Consider the following 19,308-nt stretch of genomic DNA (forward strand, 5'->3'; position numbering starts at 1 on the left):
GACAAAGCAAAGGTACATGAAACATTTGTACCTAGAATCAAAGGAATTGTGTGTGCCAGCATAGGACAGGGCAACTTGGTTTGTTATCAGGATTTGTAAGAAGTACCTTGAGTCTTAGTTCATCGCAATTTTGTTATGTACCAACAGCATGATGTATTAAAAAAAACACTGGAGACTTGAAATCAAAAGTGGTTACTTGCAGACCAAATTATATACTTGTTCAATTCTAGACATTAACATTTTAGAAAACAGGAAGAAAAAAAAAAAAAAAACTAGGGCACCTAAGTGGCTCAGCCGTTGAGCATCTGCCTTCCGCTCAGGGCATGATTCCGGGATCCGAGATTGAGTCCCATATCGGGCTCCTTGCAGGGAGCCTGCTTCTCCCTCTGCTTGTGTCTCTGCCCACCGGCCCCCCCCCCATCTCTCATGAGTAAATAAAATCTTTAAAAAAAATCTAGATGTAGTTGAAAGAGAAAAATGATTATGAGTATAGGGGCCAAGGACAGGCTGCCTCAACATGGGCCACTTTGACAGGAAGATTATTTTTTACTTAAAAGAAATTAAAACGCAGCAGATGCAAGAGAAGCTCTGTTACCTCCTCCACAACTGCCTAAAAGAATTTAGATAGGAGAACCTGCTCCAGGGAAAGAACTTTCAGCATAGAGAACTACATTATAATGTGAACTATGTATGATAGACAGGGAGGAACCTAGCAAGGCCACTCTAATCCAAGTCCTCTGTCTTGTTTTTGAAAGGCCTAGCAAATATATACCAAAAATTTACTTTTTCATCTTTCTAGAAATTGCATTCTTTCCCCTCAAAGTCCCAAACCCCTATACCCACATTACCATTCATGGTTTTTTCCCAGTTTGATATTTAGTTTTTAAAGATGAGCAGGGCAGAGTGGGGCAACACACTGAGCAAACATAGGGGTGGTAGGAGGAGGCAAAGGGAGACAGAATCTCAAGTAGACTCCATGCCTTGCATGGAGCCCTTCGTGGGGCTGGACCCATGATCTTGAAATCATGACCTGAACAGAAATCTGGAGTCAGACATTCAACCGACTGAGCCACTCAGGTGCCCCAGTTTGCATTTTTCTTTCCTACCATTGATTACTAACAAGGTTATGACCTAGCAGTAAAAAATTAAGTAAAATCTCAAGATTTAAAACCAAGAAAAACTAAATCACATACTTTGACCAGATCCTGGAATATTTCCCAAATAAACAATTATCACATTCCATATTTCAGAAAAAAAAGACTAAGGATTCATGCCATTAATTTACAAATATATCTAGTATGAATTCATGAGTTTGATCTATTTTTCAATGAGACTGCCTCTCTTAAAATGCTCTTTTTCCCCCCAAATGTTTAAAGAATTAAAACACCCTTATTTCTTAAGCAGTTGAGGGTCTTACTATTTAAAAAATGCAGCAAATCCAGATTCAAAGTATATAGTCATTATAACTAGTCATCACCACTTGTTCTCCACTGAAAATGGCAAATTCTTCCCTGGGTCCTCCTTCCAGTGGCTCCTATGGACCACAGAGGTTATTAACCTCTAGATGCTCTATCCCAACATAGCTCTATTCGAAGTTCTGTGAAAGGCATAGAGCCCTAAGACAGTAAAAATCCCATTTTTAAGATTTTTTTTTTTATTTGCAAGCATGGGCATATGGTAGAGGGAGAGGGAGAAGTAGGCTTCCCGATGAGTAGGGAGACCATGCAGGACTCAGTCCTAGGACCTGGGGATCATGACCTAAGTTGAAGGCAGATGCTTAACTGACTGAGCCACCCAGGCACCTCTAGTCTCCTTCATTTTAAAAGGACATACCTCATTTTATCAGTCTTTGGAATGTTTATGTATATGTGGATTCCACATACATAATCTTTATTTCTCCTGTTAGTCTGTCTTACGTCAATTTGATTCTTAGTCCAGCTAGAAGGATCTTGAAGGGTAGGAAATTCTTCTTCTCTTATAAGAGGCATGGAAACTACCCTCATGATAAATGAATCTGAAGCTGTTGCAAGTAGCCTCAAGTAGAAATTTTCTGATACTTTATAGTCTCAAAATATGTTAGATTATTCCATAAAAGAGTGAATTCCTTGTCAATAGATTTCTGCTTCATGATTAGCAGTTAGGCTACAGTGGAGAAATACTCACAAACCAAACTTATTTGGTTAATGACGAATGATTTACAGAATCATAGCTGAGCTTCTATACTCCCTAGTTTTAATCTGCAAATAATTTTAGTATTTAATTATATGTTGGTGGACCATGAAGACCCCCACTGGATGGCTCAACAGATTTAGAATAGCTTTGTTGAAATGTTCCTGAAGGCTGCCTTTTCACTCCACTCACTAGGCAACTCTAGTTAGGTCTACTTCTCAGGGATGCTGGTAGATATATTCTTCTCCATCATGAGAAAAGCGTATCTCCATTCTAAATGTTCATTATGGTTTATGTATTTCAGTGTCATGCAGTTTTGATTAGCATGAGTCAGCCTTTCCAAGTCTATGAAGTGCTGAACATAGTAGGGAGGGAGACCATGGGCTATAGTAATAACACAACATAATAGTACCTCGGGTAGAAAGCCATCTGGCCCTCATATGTCCACACTATTACTCCCTCCTTAAGTTCCATCATTCTGTACTGACTCCATACTTCAGCTATTTAGCCTAGAGAGAGTATAAAGAGATGTTTGATTTCTGGGTATGAATAAGAACCACTGACTAGAAGGATAATTAAGAAACCTACAGGTTAGAAGGTAAGTCAGAGTGTTACAGAGCTTACAAGCTGATATGGAAAGGAAATGTTCCAAGATCAAAGGAAAAGATAGCTTTAAACAACTGGGTTATTTTAACCTCAAAAGCAAAGAAGCAGGACTCTTTCATAGGGACAGGACTGAGAATGAATAAGGTTAGTCTGAAGTTTGCCACTTGGAGAAAACCTATGTGATGATCTGTAGGCCTGAAATAAGTCTACCTTCACTAAAGATTCAGTGGAAAGGACTTCAGAGGAAAACTCCTAAGTGACACAGACATTCAAGAAAAGGCTGCTAAATCAGATTCATGCATTTAACTAGGAAGATGACAATGAAGCAGTATTCATCTGTGCACATTTTTGGAAGTAAAAAACTCCTGCTTTTCTTCCAGAAGAGTGGAAGGAGAAACTATTCCAAGGCTGGCTTGAGTTAGAACTCAATGAAATGCATCAAATACACAATGGAACATTCAAAAATCAACGGAATCTTCCTCTCCTTGGCTGTGAAGGGGCTCTTGAATCATTTTTTTTCCAAATACTATGTGACCCAGGGTATCAGCAGTCCACAGACAGTGGACGCATCGCCTTGCATTTCTTTATGCTTACTTTGTGTTTGGGAATGACACTGACATAGCACAGACTTTATAAATGATACATAAAATGAAATGTTCTTGACCAGTGCACAAAGAGAATATCATTATGGACTGCTCTGTGATTCTTGTCACTGTATATTCAACTCACAGCTGTGAAAAACCCATGCTCTGAGTTCTTAACCAATAATTGCCCCTCAACCTACTTAAGTCTGTTGCTTATGTTCTAAAATATATTAGCTATCTTGGCTCCTTTCATTCCTTAAATATCTACCCCAAGATGAGCCATGATCTGAGAAATAAGTTATGCCCACATACACAAATATTCTTGTTGATTTCATTAAGAAGGAAACATTTCATTTCTTTCAATAAAAGCTTTTGAAATCTGGATAGGAAAAGACTGAGGCAAAGAGAAAGAACAAAGTAATGCCATTTGGCTTTCTGGTTGGTATATATGGTAGGTACACTCAAGTTCTCACTTGCCTGGTGACTTCAGGGCAAGCATCCAGCTACTTCCTCAGGCTTAATTAAATCTGCAGCTGACCTGCAAAGAAAGGGATGTGTGTTTGCCATCTAGAGATAAAAAAGGAGGCCCAGAAGATTTGTGACCAATATCAGATATTCTAACAAGTTGGTGCTAGAGACAGAAATTAAAAATTGTTATATCAAGTTCTCCCAGCCACTAGATTTTAGCCTTCAGATGATATAGCAGCTGACCAATGATCAGTGACATTTTTCCTACACATGTATATATGTTCCAAGTGACAAAAAAATAGATTTTTAAGTATTTGACAAATAAGCACATTTTGTGTGTTTCAAAACATTTAAGCATACAAAGCATTGCTTTGTATCATGAATAAAAACTATGAAGTCCAATTACAGGATCTGAGCTGTTGGCAGTGCTTGTAACAGAAGAATTAAGGATGGGCCCAATAGCCTATTCAAATGAGGATACATGAGCCTTTTTTCTTACCACTAACTTTTGAGAACAGCTATTTGTAAGACATCTAGGACCTAATTATTTAGGTAAACAAGGGTGGTCATTTGCTTAAGGAAAGAAAAAAATCCATTCACTCACTAGCTATGCCACTTCATCACTAACACCTTTTTCTAGCAGTTTGTGTATTGCCTGGCTATAACAAAGAGCTGGAACTAAGAATCAATGAAATAGTAAGAATCCATTTTCAAATCCCACAAAGGAACCCAGGGCAAACTTTAAAACAAATACAACCTACTGTGTGAAAAAGATTAATTCCCAGACAGAAGTAATGAGAAAGAAAAACTAGGAATCTCATTTATAGAAACCACACTCACCTCTTCTGAAAAGGCACCCACTGAGCAGTCATGGGCATAGCTCTCCAGCCTGTCAAAAGAAGGATTGGGGGCAACCCGGGTGGCTCAGTGATTTAGTACCACCTTTGGCCCAGGATTGAGTCCCATGTCGAGCTCCCTGAATGGAGACTGCTTCTTCCTCTGTCTGTGTCTCTGCTTCTCTCTCTCTCTCTCTCTGTGTGTCTCTCATGAATAAATAAATAAAATCTTTAAAAAAAAAAAAAAGAAGAAGAAGAAGAAGGATTGGGCAACCTTCCTGGATCTGAAGGATCCTAACAGAGACCTTGGTAGTGGTTTTAAAGACAATGAGTGGTGGTCACATGGCTATAGGTCCTCAACCAGGCTACTTATCTTGAGATTCATGGACTTCATACCAAGGGCTTAGAATTCTGTTCAGTGACAGAATTCACAACCTGACATGGTTCTGTGTTGTCATTAACCCACCAGAATAGCTCAACTCACGTGTTAGCTTCTGTCATCTTCAATTTAAGGATATCTAGCATGTGCCAGATGTTTAAAGCATGAAAATCATGGGTGGATTTAAGAGAACTTAATTTTGAGGTTTAAAGAAAACCGGGAATATCTGTGGAAACATGTTTGTTCTCTTTGAATCATTTTAACAAATGAGAGGTTTATGGCAATTTGGTAAACCTAACACACATGGCTGGAGTTAAAATACATTCCTCCCTTATTTTAATTCAATTCAGAGTAGCCCACAAGACCCTAAAATTCTTATTATAGGCATTCTATAATTGGGTGTTTTTATATGGTATGGGAACTGAGGAGGATCAAGAATTTTTCCTTAGCATAAAGACTCATTTTGCCCTGCATGCTAAAATGTTCTTTTCCTCATTTCCCTTAGGTAGATTTGCAATGGTGTTTTAACATCTGAAACTGCCATCCATGAATTTGAATTTCTGCATCATTAAATGGGCAACAAGCTAGCGCTAGTGGATGAAAATATGAGCTGGAAGAGAACACCACCATATGGAATGATGATCACATAATGAACCAAGCAACCCAAGAACTGAATTAGTCAGGCTACTTAGAAACACAAAACAAGGTTATAGCACTCTTTTGAAATTACTACACTCACAAATGATAAAGAATATTACTTTCTAATCTTGATATCATCACCTCAGCCCAGTAAGTCTTATAATGTCTCCAAATTATTCCAAAGGATGTAGGCAGTTCTCACAAACTTCAGAGAAAACTATAGAAATATTTTAACCCTTCTTTTTCAATAAAACATTAGGCTGTATTTTGACTATTGCACAAAGATGTACGGTTTTTTAAGGTGTAACTCACATACAATATCCTATTAGTTTTAGGTAACAATATTTTTAAATATTTGTGGTTTTGAGAGCACATGTGCGTGCATGCATACATGAATGGGGGAGGACCAGAGAGAGAAGGAGAGAGAGAGAGAGAGAGAGAGAGAATCTTAAGCAGGCTCCACATGCAGTGAAGAACCCAGTACCAGGCTTGATCTCACGACCCTGACATCATGACTTGAGTTGAAATCAAGAGTTGGCCACTTAACCAACTGACCCACTCAGGCACCCCTAGGTGACAATATTTTTAAGTTGAAAGCTCTAACCTTGTGCAAGTCACAGCTGGGGTTTACATAACCAAATTTATTATTAACAGCAAGTGGTTTCCTTAAGACAAGTCTTAGAATGAGGATATTGAGGGTAACAAATAATGCTGTCTCCTATTTGATCTTTACTCAAGGGACTTTGATACTCTACAGTTTGATAAACTACTCTGATTATGGCTTGAATTATAAGTGGTTGGATACACTTACACTTCAATACTACATACACATGTAATATATTGCAGTAATAACCAACATGTTAAACTAGCAGTGATGATTTAGATTGTCCACAATATCTAAACAACTCCCAGGAAATAATAGGTGTTAAGAGTCTTTGAAGACACGTTAACCATTTTGGTCACCAGAAGGTCTTGAATAAAACCCTCCAAATATATAGACATTTCGGCATAGTTAAAAGCAGTAAGCTATGTGGTGCGTGGGATTTCTACATAAAATATCTAATTTAATCTTCATGAAAAGCTTGTCAGTTATGTAAAATGTAAATAATAAAACCTAAGTTTAAAGGATTTGCCCTAGATCACATAGCTAATATAGAAGCAAAGCCAGCCTGGAAATATAGTAAAACTTGAGTAGCATTTACTGTGTATCAAGCATTGCTCTCAGAATTTGATGGATTCATTTAATTTAATCTTCGGAAGGGTAGACAGAGGCCCAAGGTCACATGATTAACAGTTGGTAGTATGGCTTCAGAGTCTGTGCTCATAACCACCACCCTGTCCTAGCTCTGGGAGTTTCTGGATAAATAAAAAATACTAAGGCCTAATATTTTGGGATTCTGGCCTAGTGTTGGACAGTATAAATAGCCAAATACAAATAGAGCAGCAATAAAGATTGAATTCCCAAATGTTCTGTAAGTAAAAATAAAATCTTAAGATACCAAAATTCTTATTTCTAGGTCATTCTCTTGACTTTCTTTAAAAACATAGCTGTCTTGCTTCAAATCACCTAAAAATTTTTTTCAGAAAATAGCAATATGTCTCCAAGAAACTCCTAAAGATTGTAATGCACTAGAACAGTCCATCACCACATAGAAGTTTGGTCAAAACCAATGAAAAGAGATAAAGCTCATAAAATCAGTTTGACGTAAAACACCCTATATATCTGCTCTTGAGGATTCTGCTGTTAAGGATGAAAGGTAGGACAGCAATACACATGTAACAAGAACTAGATAATTAGCGATTTCAAAGTTGTTTCATTAGAAAAAAAAAAAAGCTTTAACGACTTCATCCACTTTTTTTATATTCACACCTTAGATTTTGTGTCAAAGATACTATCAAGATGAGCTTTTAATGCACTTGTGCCAATATCTTTACCAATATCTTTAGAAAAGATTTGTGCATAGTTCTTATAAAATGCAAGTAGGTACTTCATCACTGTAGGTGTAAAATGTAGTATAGTTGTATGTAAATATTAAATATTTGAGATGGACAGGTAAGACCAGTGTATTAGGCATGATCTTTGTCAAGGGAGTTGGAATTTCAAATTCAATATGGCGGTAAGTCATATAGGATACTTTATGAGATGTGTTTAGAGAAAAGCTGAATTTAAAAAGGCAATAAGCAATTAACTTTCTATCACAGAATGTCAATAATTTGTAAAAATGGTTTTCTAAAATAGCATTGTGTTCTTGAAAGTGGATTTTAAGAAAATCTCAATGACAATCATTGAAATATGTGATCAAAATGCCCTATGTGAGTCTTCTCCAGTCTTCGTATTCACAGAAAATTTAGAAAACACTAAATTCCTTCAATATGTTGTAAAATTAATGGAATAGCAGCCACAATTTATCGCCATCTTGAGCTTGACAGATCAAGAGTCAAAAAGCATGTGCTCAGAAAGGAGTCTCCTAAAAGCTAAATAAAGATTAGACAAAGTGTAGACATTCTAGATTATGAGACCTGAAAATGAAAACTACAAAGTTTAACTTAACATTACACTACCATACTACCATGCATGTTGACTATTCACTGTGGGAAGTTGAGGGGATGGACTTTTCAATTCAACCAGTTTGACCTAGAATATGAACATTATAATTTCTATTAGGGCTCTTATGGAACAACATTTTTTCCAAATGATTACTTTAAAGTGTTTTGGAGAGTGAGCCAGTCCAACGTGATAATTTAAAAAAAAAAAAAAAAAAAAAAAAAGGAAGGTAAGGATAGTTACTTTCTCTGTGTGGTTGTCTAAATGTCTAATATGAACTCCAATACACAATAGGCATTATGTGTGAATTGTATCCACCTAAAAAATGTTTAAGTTCTAACCCCCAGCAACTCAGAATGTGATCTTATTTGAAGATAGGGTCATTGTCAATGTGAATGGTTAAGATTTGGTCATATTGGAGTAGGGTGGGTCCCTAATCCAGTAGGAATGGTGCCCTCATGAGCTGCCCATACGAAGATGGACACAAGGAAAATGCCATGTGACAAGAAAGGCAGAGATTGGGGTTCTGCAGCTGCCCATCAAAGAATGCCAAAACTTGGCAAAAAAAAAAAAAAAAAAAAACATCAGAAGCCAGGAAGAGAAATGAAAGAATTCTCTGCCAATATCTTGATTTTGGACTTGTAGCTTCCAGAACTGTGAAGCAGATTTTGTTTTAAGTGCCCCAACTTGTGGTATTTTATTACAGGAGTCATACAACACAAATACAAGCATCACATAAATTGCATACTTCTCCCTTCCTAGATCCCTCTGTTTTTGCAGAGAGTATGGTAGAAGGAGTTTGAAAACCTGAGTTTGAATCCTAATGCCTATTTACTAGTGGACTTTAGGCAACTCATTTAACTTCTGAGCTGCAGATTACTCCTGTTGGAAATGAGAATCATTTTACATAAAGTTCCTAATATTGAATGTGATGATAGATCTAAAGTGTCTGGCACATAGTAGGCATTGATTGTCAACTCTAGTCTCTCCCTCCTCCATATAAAGTTGTTATAAAGATTAAAGGAGACTAAAGTGCTTTTACTGTAGGCACTATTTTCCATTTTATTACTCTAAAATCACCTACATCCTGCACATGACATGAGAGATCCAAAAGAGACTCATATGAGAGCAAGTGGAGATCTCAGGATCCTAGCAAGAGAACCTGGAATGGTTTAGAATGGAGTTCTGTGAGATTGGAGTCCCTGCCCTAAGCTACAAGTTCTCCATAAAACATATAAATCCCTTCAGAGTTCTAAAAATACCCAAACATCAGACTGGGCAGTCTTGCATGTGGTCTATGATCCCTCTAGAACTTGCCCTGAGTCCGTGGACAAGGGAAGCATTAAACTTGAGTGAGTAGTCACATCCTACTGGAAAGAAAGCTACAGAAAGAAAGGGCAAAACTCTTATTGGCTCTATTTGCTGCTTCAATGAAGACAAAGTTAGGGACTGGGATTAGCAGTAATTATTAATGAACAAGATCAATACCAAGGTTCAGAGGAAAACCAGGATCTGGCCCTGGAGAGAGAGTAGTCACAGTCCCCAGAGCACCACCAGGAAACTTTCTATCCAGACCATGGCATACTGCTCAGGAACAAACAGGAATTAACCATTGATACATGCATTCACTATGGAAAACAGTATACACATCCTCAAGAAATTAGGTAGGACTACCATATCACCCAGCAATTCCCCTTCTGGGTATTTAGTCAAAGAAACACTAATACAAAAAGATAGCTTTACTTCCATGCTCAGAACATAATTTATAGTAGCCAAGACATGACACAACTGCAGTGTTCACTGGTGAATGAATGAATCAAGAAAACATGGTGTATATATACAAAGGAGTATCACTCAGCTAGAAGAAAGGAAATCCTGTTGTTTGTGACAGCATGGACAGATCCTGAGGGTATTATGCTAAGTTAATAAGTCAGACAGGGAAAGACAAACACCCTATGATCTCATTTATGTGTGGACTCTGCAAACACAGAAACAAAACCTCATCGATAAGAGAAGACATTGGTGGTTGCCAGAGGCAGGGAGTGAGGAGGATGAACAAAAAGGGTGAAGGGTGAAGAGGTACAAGCTTTCAGCTATAAAAAAAGTCCTGAGAATAAAATATACAACATGACTATAAGAATACTGTATTGCATATTTGAAAGTTGCAGAAAGCAAATCTTAAATTCTCATAAGAAAACAACATTTGTAGCAGTGTGGTGACAGATGTCAGACACCATGGTGATCATATCAATATATACATATATCAAGTCATTATGCTGTATACCTGAAACTAGTATTTTATGTCAATTATATCTCCGAAAAAATGGTATCTACCATTTGGAGGATTCTTCAAGGCATTATGCCAAGTGAAAAATGCTAGTCTCAAAATGTCACATACCATATGATTGTACTTGGATCACAGTCTTGAAAAGTCTACGGTGACAGATAACCAATCAGAGGATACAACAGGGTTAAATTAAGAGTGGGAGAAGACAAAGGGGTAGCACAGGGAGGTTTTTGTTTTTGTTTTTTAAGTAGTAGAGCTATACTGTATCCTAATTGTAGTGGTGCTTATATGAATATACACACGTATAAAAATTCATAGAACTGCACATAAGACAATTTTACTGTGTTAATTTTAGAATAAAGTTTTTCAAAACTTCAGGCACCACCAGGGCTTGAAGGGACCCCAGAAGGCACAAAGGCCGATTATTGATTGTACTCTACTGGGACCTTAGCCCACATCTTGAATAAGCCTCAGCCCTCTGCAAAAGGGAGAGAGGGAAAAAAGATGACTTCCATGTAAGAGAAAGGCTCTTGGGGAAGAGAGAATGGAGGTGGGGGGAAAAACATCCAGGAACATGAGCAAATGTTCCCGCAACTTAAGGAGGCAGTCATCAGGATCCCAGGCCTTGACTTTCCCTACTCAAGTGCTTTACAGCAGAAGAAAGCACACTTCTTCCCCCACACAGAGGAAGAGTGACTCTGTGCCAAGTCACTCCCTTCCCTAGTCCTCTCAGCTAACTTAGCCAAAGAAGAAAGCTAAGCCATCAAATACAGTGCTAGCTGCACACCCCAAAGTACACATCTCTGGGATCTATTTTTTTTTTTCTTTTTTTTCTGGGATCTATTTTTAAGAGTTCTTTTCTCTGTTGCTATTCTGAGGAGAAAGATGACCCAAGAACAGCCAATTCCAAGAACATACTTGGATTTCTGCCTTCTAGTTATGGTGTCAACAACTGGCTTGGGGGTATGATTTCTAGGTCTTTGTAGAGGCGTAGAAGTCCCACTCAAGAGGGGAATCCTTCACACACCATGGACCACCTGAAGATGGCTCCTAGAGAGCAGGGTGTAAATGAGGCCTCATAAAGAGCAGAGAATAGCAATAGCCAAGAAATGCCCAGCCACAGCCACATTAGCCACAGGAAACTATCCCTGCAGCCTCCCCAGAGGAGGGTGAAGAGGGGCAGTGACCCAGCAGACCACTCCCTTTCATGCTGCGTGGGGATCCCCCAGGGCTATGGATCAACCCTGAACTGGCTGGGGGCCAGGGAAAACACCTGAGTTTTAGATTTGTCCAGATTTTCATAAAATGAATAGGCTGCCATTCCCAGACACCAAAGGACAAAAGACCCAGTGAACAGAACTTGGTTTAAAGCAATGATTGAATAAAAATAAAACCTTTTCGTGTTTGCACCCCACAGAGTGCAGAACCACTTCACTGAACACAAAGGTATAGATCCTGAGCCGAGCTACTGAATAATGCAGTGGCCAATCTCCAGTAATGAGGAGCAGTGTTTCTGCAGTCCAGCTGGGCACGGGTGAGGCAAGGAAACTGGCGGGAGATGGGGCAGGCGGAGGCTCAGAGGAGAGACTGGGAAATATGGCCATTATTCTGAAAGTAACGAGCTGCTTCGAAAGCTACTGAAGGTAGTGTAGTGACTTGACATTTTAAGAAGCCACGTCTGACAGCGGGCTCCACCATAGACCCGATGGAAGCACCGCCTGGGAGGAACACGAGGCAGGAAGGCTGAATCCAATTTGAGTCACCTATTCCTTCACTGCTCCCCCAATGATGCCTCTGTAGAGGGATGCCAAGGACAAAATGGAATCCAGAAAGAAAATGAATGGGGTTGCCTCAGTAGGGATGATGAACAGGTGGGAGGGCATGGAGGATTTTCAATAATTTGACACTTAACTTTCATTCCTCTGATTAGTAGTAGTGCAGTCAGGATTGCTATAGGAAAAATTACTGGAGCTCCTCCTGCTTGGGAGGCAAACAGCTCCCCTGCAAAGCAAAATAGACAGAGTTTGATTCAGATAAGGAAATGCTGGGCATATGTAGCTTAAGCTATATATTGTCCAGGCCATAAGACACTGAAGAGAAAAATGGTCTTTCAAACTCAAAGCCCAGCTCCCTTCATCGGAACAGAGCTGCCAGTGTTTTGAAATTCAAAGCCTTAGTATTAAGACAGACACCTTGTCTAGGATACCACCTCCCTCCACTTGAGCAAATATTTCTAGAACCTAATACAGTGGTGGACCACTGCATGAAAGCATGGGGAAGGGGTGCTGACTGTATGTAATTCTTAGACAAACAGCTATGGATGCTGAGGAACTAAACAGAGTTTGGAGATGAATATCAGGATGAGGGTGGGAAGAGACAAGCTAGGGCTTACAATCAACTAGATAAAAAAGCATTAAAAAAACAAAAACAAAACAAAACAAAAAAACAGAGTTCCAGATTTTGAGAAGGACTGCATGGGGAAATGGTCGTTCGCAGAAGGAGGGAGGCTGAGAGAAGAGTGCTTGATCTTAAACATGCTAGAACAAGAGTGCCTGCACTGCAGTACATTCACAAATCCTAGGAACAAAGAGTCTTGGAGCCCAAGAGAGGGAGCGCACCTCCTCCTCATCTGTCCCCTTATTGCAGCAAGGCTGGAGGTTCTGTGTTCCTGTGCCAAGAGGAGGAACGGAGCTTTAGCTTTCACACACACAGTGGCTGCAAGAAATAGAAGACAGATCTGACTCCCCAAGGCCTGGCAAGGTCTCCATGTGCTAGAGCGAAGACCCAGCATTAAGTAAATACTGAACTAATAGCTAAGGACTACAACGCAGACACTGTGAAGTTTGTGACAAGCAGTAATGAAAATGTCAGATGCCACATGGTTGAGGAACTTGGTGCATAAGAAACACATGTTATTTAACAATCTGCCACTGGGTGAACAAAAACCAGCTGAAATCAAACTAGAGGCAGCCAAGAACACACCGAGGAAGTCATTACAGAGCAAGACCAAATTAGCAGAGCTGCAATTCTTATTCTGCCAGAAGGCCAGAGCAGGGCAAGGGTGGGGCCTGCTGGGAAATGGTACTAAGGGTGGGGGGCAGTGACATTTAAGCTAGTTAGATTGAATAACAAGGCAAAAAACAAAGAGGGAATCACCCCTCTCCTAGAAGGCACTGGTCTCTGGGCTCATACTTTGTGATCATTTTGATTGATCAGCAATTCTCTCTAGATCTTCCATAAATAGGGACAATAACCTCCTAAAACAGCAGTTTCCCAAGTGCCTTTAAGAGAGTGTATCAGCCTCTCTTAGAGGAAAATATGCAAACTCCAACAGGGGTAGAGCCAAACACTCCAAACCTTAAGCAGACATGTGAAGCACCTGAAACCACACACCCACTGTGTAGGAAAAGCAGGTTCAAGCAGCTGTACAGATTTAAACTAGGCAAAGCACATGCGCACACAAGGAGAAAAGGGACTAATTCAGCAGAAGACCATGTATGCTGATCCCAAACCATATTGTGATAAATTTCAAGTTTAATGACCATTTATTTAACCTCCATTTTCTCACCTACAAAATGGGGGTAATAAGCCCTCACTTATAGGACTATTGTAAGAATTGCATGAAAATAAAATTTTGACCACAAGACTAATTGAATGTATTGGATCTAATATTAAAGAGAAGGGTGAGGATTTTCATCTGTAACTGGTTGTATAACCTGAACAATTCAACAATTCAGCTCCATGCTCTACTTTTCTCATCTAAAAATGGATCTGGGGCAGCCCCGGTGGCTCAGCGGTTTGGTGCCGCCTTCAGCCCGGGGTGTAATCCTGGAGACCCGGGATCGAGTCCCACGTCGGGCTCCCTGCATGGAACCTGCTTCTCCCCCTGCCTGTGTCTCTGCTTCTCTGTGTGTGTGTGTCTCATGAATAAATAAATAAAATCTTAAAATAAATAAATAAATAAAAATAAAAAAAATAAAAATGGATCTGATAGGAGTGACTTGTTTTTAGGTCTAAATAGGATTAAGTTAGGGAACAAGAGTAACATAATAGTTCCAGGCACACAGTATAAAACGTAAGTTTTGTTGTTTTAATCAGAAGTAGTTCAAAGAAGTTCCCTAAAACTGCCTTACCTAAGTTAGTAACAGCCGCCGGGGGGGAAAAAATTGTGATTGGGTTATGAGTCAGTTGAGGAATTAACAAATTTGAACATCAAGCCATCCAATCACCTTCATGGGTCTTTTTTTCTATCTGTGACTGAATGTTGGGCAATGGGCAGTTTTTGAGTGCCACCCTCCAAGCAGGTACTATTGTAAATGCAGAGATGTAACCAGGGCTACTCTTCAGGCAGGATGCCCAGATATAGACCTGCTGATTCTTGAAATGCTGAGGGGATTTTACCAGCTGATTCCTAAGAACTCCAGCTCCCCAGGTACCTCCTTTCCTTGGGCCCCCAAGAGTGGCTCATTACCCAGCAGAAAGGTTTGCCTGTAGGTAAAGGATAGTTGTTTAAAAAAAAACAAAAAAAAACAAAACAAAAAAAAACAAGGGACAACCCTGACTCTCATACACCTGGAATACTAAACATCAAAGATTTAACTAATGCATGAGGGACCTGAAGAAGTGGTCACTAATACCTCAAAAGGAGAATAAAAAGACCAGTTGGGACAGAGATACAAAGCCCATCAGGAATGTTGAAACCTCTGCTTAAGGGATGCAAAACTGGATTCTTCCATGATGGAGAGGGAATCAATTGAAACTCCAAGGCACAAAACTACCTCCATGTTTATAGACAAGAATTATTTGCTCTAGAACAAGTACAAGTTAGCTTCTGTGGATATAGTTATATTTAGTAATTTCTGTATAGTTGTAAAATAACTCAAAGACAAAAGAACAAGCTCTGTTGAATCATATCATTGTGAACATTCTAAATAATGCATTGCTTTCCACTGAAGATACCTGGTCTTCTTCTGGCCCAATTAAGTCTTTTCAGTTTTTTGGTATAGTCTTCCTCCTTTGATCAAGAATAATCCTGAAGAAAAATCATCCTTGTAAAGCTGCTCTCATTTGATTGATTTGGCCTCATTTGCATAGGTGCAGCACGAGGCTTTCTCAAGTTTGCTTTGGAAAGCTAGAGCTCTATAGTATTGAACGATAACAAAACAAGCTGGTAGAAAGTTTTGGGGTATTTTTAAGATTTCTTTATTTTAGAGAGAGAGCCTGAGCAAGCACAAGTGGGGATAGAGGCAGAGGGAGAGGAAGAATTTCAAGCAGACTCTGCTGAGCAGGAAGCCCGATGTGGGGCTCAATCCCACCACCCTGAGATCATGACCTGAACCAAAAATTAAGAGTCTTAGTTCAACCAACTAAGCCACCCAGCGGTGCCCCTGGTGGAGGTTTTCATAAGGAATTTCAGGTTGCACTTTAACATTTCTAGTATTTATTATGTCAAGGCTAGAATCCAAGTCAAAAAAACTCATCAAGTTTAACCTGCAGTACCTATAAGTGTTGGTGACTCCCTGTCTCAGAGCCCCTGGCTTTCTAGGAGGTGGCTGGTCTTCCTCACCCTCTATAAAGACTGGACCCACTCAAGCCAGCTTCCAGGCCAATCTTCCCTGAGCAGCTTTCATAGGCATCTCCTCATAAAAAAGCCTAAATAAAAAAAGTCCACTTTATATCCCTTAAAAGTGACCATCCTACCTGATGAAATTACAATTCTCAATTAAGACATTCCAGGTCAGACTTCTTTTGTACCCACTTTTCCAATCATCTCCCAGTGCTAAGGAAATGTTCTTATTGGATATATGTAAGTTATACTGTTAAACAGTAAAGAAATTTAGTAAGAGTTTCGCATTTCCAGTGGAGGTAAGGAACACAGGCTTAGTGAGAATCAGACATCATTTGAAAGTGATATGTTAACAATGGAAGGGTCTGCTAACTTGTTATTGGTTCTAGATAGCTTAAGAATAAGAAGAACTTGCTTACATCTCTAACATTTTTTTTAAAAGTCAATATTCTAAACAAATATCCATAATAAAAATGCCCTCATCAGTTCCTCAGTCCTATGTAATTAAGTCATGTTCTGCTAAATCTTGAGCTAGCAGACGCAGGAAGCCGTCTGCTTCTTGACTAAAGAAAGCTTGAAAATCCTGACTCAGCCCACTGGCAGGCAATGCCATCTGCACACAAGACTCTACTCTTAGAAGAGTCAATAGTTTGAAGTACTTGGAACATGAAGGCAGCTTTGTTAAAAAAGGAACTCTGCTCACTCAGGTGAGGATCCATAAACCAGAATCTGTAGATAAAAGATGTAACACAGGTGAGGTTATTACCTTAATTTCCAAGAAATCTGAGGAGAGCTCAGAATAAAGTGACCAGGAAACGTGATGATGTGCCAGACATGACACAAAGCCACCCCAATGTTTTTAGGCAAAATGTTTCCAAGGGTAATAAGCGAGTCTGTTTTCTGATGTTACACCTGATTTATAAATACATACATTTTTATAGAGGAAATCTTGTGTTATTATGTACAATAATCCTGAGATATTATATAAAGAATGTCAAGTAAAGAAATTTTTATAGAACTATGGGTAAGTCTGGTGTACATGTCCAATTTAGAAGCCCTGGCCTTGAAGATGCTAGATTCAAACTAAAGCAGATTATCAAAAAGACGAGAGAACAAGCATTGTGGAAGTGGAGATAAGGGAACCTGTGGGCATGGTTGATGGGAATGTAGACTGGTGTGGCCACTATGGAAAACAATATGGAGGTTCCTCAAAAAATTAAAACTAGAATGACTATAATTCCACTTCTGGGTATGTATCCAAAGGAAATGAAATCATCATCTCAGATCTGCACTCCCGTGTTCATTACAGTATTATTCACAACAGCCAAGACATGGAAACAGATGTGTTCATCAATGGATGAATGAACAAATAATTGTTCAGCCATAAGAAAAAAGAAGAAAAAGAGAAAGAAAAAGAAAGAGAAAGAAAGAAAAGAAAGAAAGAAAGAAAGAAAGAAAGAAAGAAAGAAAGAAAGAAAGAAGAAATCCTTCAGTTTGCTACAACATGGAAGGACTTTGAGAGCATTATGCCACGTGAGATAAGCTAGAGAAAGACAAATAATGTATGATCTCACTTATATGTGGTATCTTAAAAACACCTGAACATGGAATGGTGGTTGTCTAGAGGTTGAGGCGGTAGGGCAAATATGGAGACATTGATCAAAGGTATAAACTTCAAGTTACAGGTTCCAGAGATCTATTGCACAGCAGGAAGACTATAGTTAATACTACATTATATACTTCAAAGTTGCTAGGGTTATAAATCTTAAATGCTCTCACTATAAAACAGTGATGGGAGGGATGGATGTGTTCATTTCATTGTGGTAATCATTGTGTAATATATATGTACCAAATCATCACATTGTTTACCTAAATTCACAATGCATATCTCAATTATGTTTCTATAAGGCTTGGGAGAAGGGGAAAAGAAGCTTGTTCCAAGTAAACATTTAAATAACTGAAGCTGACTGGCCACACTGTTTTTGCCTAATATTAGCAGGCAAGCTACCACCAGAATTCTAATCAATAGGAACCTATTATGGATCATGAGGGCATTGAACAATCTCTAGGAATTTCCCATGAAAATATATAATTTCTGAAATATTTATATTAATACATGTTATGTATTCAAATGTAACCTAGGGAAATCTGGCATGTCTTCTGATTTGGTAACTCATTATACAAACCTAATTATTTCTAGCATTACTTTATAGAAATAAATCATTGTAATTTTCTAGAGCTCTTCTGGGAAATCTCAAATATAGCTTCAGGTATAAAAGATACCCGGAAAGGTCTTTTTTCTATATTAAGAATTTGACTTTTTGAAGGCAAAAATAAAGAGGAAATTTGGATGTCTGATTAATATAGGACCTTATACAGATATTTGAAGTACCTGTTAACCTATTTAATCAAAGTAACAATAAAGTATTTGAAAGTAAACATAAAAAAATAAAATAAATAAAAGTAAACATAAAGATGCCATGACTAGAAAGAACCTCAGTTCCTTTATGAGGGGGGAAGCTGTTTCATTAGGTGTTTTTTCTTAAATCATCCCAGGAGCTCTACAACTATTTAAGGATAATTTTTAAGAAAAAAAGTAAGGTGACTCCTCCCACATACATAAAACACACACCCTGCCAAAGATGGTATTTAATTAATGAATTGAGAGAATCAGAAAAGGTGTTATAACCAGTTCAAAGGAGAATTCAAAGATCAAATATATAAGCCCATGAGATATGTGAAAATGTATTCACTTAATAGGTACAACACTGGCTTCTACAGTGGGGGGAGAAAAGGCATCCAGACAGTATATTTTGCATATCTACAGATATTTGCATTACTATAAGTTTCCTGCAGTTTCTCTCTAGAGTTGCAGGATAGCTCAAAGAAGATGAAAGATCCAAACTCCATAGAATCAGCTAGCCTTGAAGAACAAGGTGCTCTATACGACACATGGTGATTCACTGAAGATGTTCAGTGGTCACTCAGAAGTCCCTCCTGGTTTCTCCTTCACTTTGACATATGCAAGAGACCCCTAGGGCTGTATTTAATCAGCTGGCCAGGCTCATTAATATTTACTATCACTTGTTAAGTATTTGTGTACACAGACCATTTCTGTCTTTGATAAGCTTTTAGTGTACTGGTAAAGTCAAGCCAAGTAACAGAACAGAGATAAGCACAGGTACTTGTACGAAGCAGTGCCTAAACTGAACTCCAAGGAAAGAAAAAG

General features: G+C 38.7%; 1 long non-coding RNA gene across 1 annotated transcript in view; it reads right to left on the bottom strand.

Annotated features, from left to right (window-relative positions):
* The window catches only part of LOC144315142 (uncharacterized), a 174,464-nt gene that overhangs the window by 132,137 nt on the left and 23,019 nt on the right, over window positions 1-19,308 (bottom strand). The window contains exon 2 of the long non-coding RNA XR_013380918.1: window positions 3,833-3,897. This is a non-coding gene — a long non-coding RNA (uncharacterized LOC144315142). The remainder of the gene's footprint in view (window positions 1-3,832; window positions 3,898-19,308) is intronic.

The sequence above is a fragment of the Canis aureus genome, chromosome 6 (genome assembly GCF_053574225.1).
Source record: "Canis aureus isolate CA01 chromosome 6, VMU_Caureus_v.1.0, whole genome shotgun sequence".
NCBI classification, from domain to species: Eukaryota; Metazoa; Chordata; class Mammalia; order Carnivora; family Canidae; genus Canis; species Canis aureus.